Source organism: Psammomys obesus, unplaced genomic scaffold (genome assembly GCF_907164565.1).
Source record: "Psammomys obesus unplaced genomic scaffold, mPsaObe1.curated_primary_1811, whole genome shotgun sequence".
NCBI lineage: Eukaryota > Metazoa > Chordata > Mammalia > Rodentia > Muridae > Psammomys > Psammomys obesus.
The window spans coordinates 7,554,153-7,557,934 of NW_026590699.1; positions in this window are offsets into that span (position 1 = coordinate 7,554,153).

A 3,782-nucleotide genomic window follows, 5' to 3' on the forward strand; every position below is an offset into this window, starting at 1 on the left:
CTGTTGTGAACACAGAGTTCGCATGTTACAAAACTCTTGTGCAATTTCAGTTGAAACATACTAGCAAAGAAATGCTGGGGGAGCTCATGCAAGGCGACAATCCCCCCAATCCCAGACCGGCGAAAGTCTGGGCAAGGTTCATTCATCAGCAATGCAAATGTTTTGAATAAACTTGTGAACCAAGTGACTGAGGGCAGTGAACAGGGTAAACAATGCCATCCTTTCTACAGAGTAAATAGATTTGCCAACATAAACCAGTGTTAAGCTTCCTGGAACACATTTTAAGTAAGGGCTTTTCTCGCTGGCCATGTAGCTTTCCATTTGACAATCTGCCTAGTCAGTTTTTAGAGTTGACCTACACAGAAAATCCTGTCAGACAACTAATGCATGAAGAATTGAAGAAAAACTAAAAACTCTATACTTTTCTCCTATACTAGCCTCTCTACATGAAGAAAAATCTATGATCCCTTTTGGTAATAGTATTTATATTGTGAGGTTTGTTTTTTTTTAAACATATTTTACCTGTTTATATAATTAACAACTTAATGAAAATACTTAACTTATTCCAGAAAGAATTTTTCTTTTAATAAAGAAGCATATTTTCATGAATCTATGTTAAAAAGAGTATCTCAAATCTTCCTTGGTAAAAGCTATGACTGAAGCCTGACATGGTAGCACACATCTGTAATTCCAGCATTTGGGAACCAGAGGCAGGCGAATCTCTGTGAGTTTGAGGCCAGCCTGGTCTACAAAGCAAGTCCAGGATAGCCAGGGCTACACAGAGAAACCATGTCTTGAAACAAAACAAAACAAAAAGCTATGAGTGCCATGGCACTTGCCTTTAATCCTAGCACTTGGGAGGCTGAGGCAGAAGGATCTCCAATTTAGAGACCACCCTGGTCTACAAAGTGAGTTCCAGGACAGCCAGGGCTACACAGAGAAACCCTGTCTCAAAAAAACAAAAACAGCCAACCAAAAACCTTCTGGTCATTTGTCAGCTGTAAAAGGGAAAGGATGGTTGTAAGGAAAGGTCCTAACCCAGGAGGAAAACCTGCAGTCAAGCTGTTCTCTGGCAACAGGCCAGGTACGTGGCGCAGGGTCCTGTGAGCTCAGCACGTTGACAGATGTTAGGAGCGGCTTGTACTGAAAAGGTATGGGAGAACAGTTGGAAAGTCACAAGATACACAACCAGCTTCCAGTAAATACACAGCGTATCTGGCAGCAGGAAGGAGAGAAGGCAAGGAAGGCGCTCAGAAGGTGGGGGCTCCCTCAGTAGGAGTGGGGACCTCTCGCTTTTGTACTTGGAAGTGTCAGGGCTTCAGAATGGCAAACATCTTGCTGCAGGGAGAGGCCTGTCACCTTGGCGAGCAGAAGATGCCACTAACAGAGATGGCAGCTCTCCCTGGCCCTCCTGTGTGCTAGCTCGGTACGCGAGGAGGTACCACACAGCTGGCCACCACACAGCTGGCCACCTGCACACCCTGAGCGCTTGACTCTTAACATTAATACAGCCCCAAGGAAAACAAAGCTGGCGCTGGCCGAGCGCCAGTGCGTGCACAACGTCATCACTCCACCCCTTCCTAAAATCTAATTCTGTGTTAAGAGTCAAAATAAAAGAGAAAACAAAATGGTTACCAAAGATACCTTCTCTAAGGAAAGCATAGGATACTGACATAGTGGCCTCTTGTCCCGAGCTACTTCAGGTTACGGAACATACAGGCCCATTTATGTGTCTCATGAAGTGGGATGTAAATTATCACAATCAATCAATAGCATCGAGCCACGTTTTCTTCAAGCTCCCACATAAAAATCCTGTCGGGTTGTTATGTTTCTTCTGGGTAGAGATAACGCTTGGTGCTAGAAGGAAGGGAGAAAAGGCGGCGCACACATGACCGTGGGCTTGGGAGACACACAACCACGGCGTACACACACACACACACGCGTGTGCGGCCACACACATTTGCACACGTACAGGGGTGTGGGCACTTACAATGGCATTCACTGATCTCTGTTTTTAAAGGGTGTAGTTGAAAACAGGAGCCTGAATTCAATACACCCCTTTGAGGTTATGTTATGATATTTACTACATTAATGACTTTTCCCAGGCTTTTGCTACTCATCAATAATTATAACCATAACCGTATACACGCTAAAAACAGAACAGGTCCAATATCAGCTTGAATTATCTTGGCACAAAAAATTCACATTAGCGTGCCTAAGGCACATCTTATACAAAGGTTAAAGCAGCCATGGTCTTCGGAATCACAATGTGCAATTATTTTTCTTAAACACGCCCGTGTATTTGCAGTAATGACTTTTGTAAATTATGCAGAGATTTACAAGGCGAACTTCCAGGACTCGGAACAAAATAACCAAGGTTAAACGGTTAAGATAAACTCTTGTCAGGAATAGTTTCTCTTAGATACTTTCCCCGGATGGGCAAGGGTTTGTTTTGTTGACCCGAGGAGACCAGGGTTCCGAGCCCGCCCTCGGTGAACTCGGATCACTGCCCTTTCTAGCGGTCTGTCAGTTAGGAGGCCTGACGTGCAGGTGCTTATTTGCCCTCGACTTTGGAAGTCACAAAGGCCACGTAGATAGAGAAATTCAAAGCAGCAGTTCAAGGGCATCTCTGGCTTGGCGCCGTGCCCGGGGCCGCGCTCCTGGGTACCGCGACGCCCGCCGGCGCGCGGGTGCGGGATGAGCAGGGCGTGGGGCGCGGGCCGGGCGCGGCGAGCGGGGGGACGCCCGCCAGCACCCGCTCGCGGCTCCCGCCCAGGCCCGCCCTTTCCCGGCACTATGGAAACCGCATTTTCCTACGCCAGCACGCCCTCCTCCTCTCTCCTATTACATCCAGAACAGGCGACTTCCACTTCCCGGGAACCTGACAAGTGAATGGCTCCGATGACGCCCCGGAAAGAGCCCACGGCCGGGGGCGGGGGCGGGCGCCCGCGGAGGGTGGGGCGGGTTCCGGGGCGCCCCTCGCCCGGGGAAAAGGCACCGAGCTGCCACCTACCCGGAGCTGGCGGGCAGCGGCGCTCGTAAACAAGCCGGGCCGCGCGCCTGCCACCCGCAGCGGGCACCGCCCTGCGCCGCGCGCCCACCGCGGCTGCGGGGGCACGACCACCGCCCCGCGCCGGCTCCGACCTCCCGCCTCCGTCCCCTGTCGGCTGCGAGAGGCCTGGGGCCGGTTAACCGGGCGCGGGGTGGGGGCACAGACCCCGCAGCCGCCTCCTCCGCGGCCGCCTTCCCGCCCTGGGTGGCATCGCCCCCTCCCGCATCCACAACGAGCCCCTGATTAATGAGCCCGGCCCGGCCCCCGCCGAGCCCCAGCCCGGCCTCGGCGGGAGGGGGAGGGGACGGCGGGAAACGCGGCCCCGCTGTCGGCCCGCCCCGCCTTCCCCGCGCCTCGCGCCCATTGGCCCGGCCCCACGTCCGTCGGGGGCGGCGCAGCCAATGAGGGGCGGCGGGGCGGGGCGTCGGCGCGAGTGTGCCTGCGTAACGCAGAGTCACGTGTTGTTTTGCTCTTAGTTCAGTCACTCGGTGCGCGATGTGTTACTCACTGTGCGGCGGGGACCGCGACAAGCCCGGGTCGTCGTCGGTAGCGGCAGCAGCGGCGGCGGCGGCCCCAGGGGCGGCGTGGGCCCCCACTGTCCGGACGCAGCCCGGCGCCGCGCCGCGCGGAGCGGAGACAGCAGGCCGGCCGCGCGCGCCCTGAGCTCGGCCCCGCGGCGCGGGGACCCCGACTCTCGGCCCAGCCGGCCAGTCCCCGGGCGCCGCCCGAG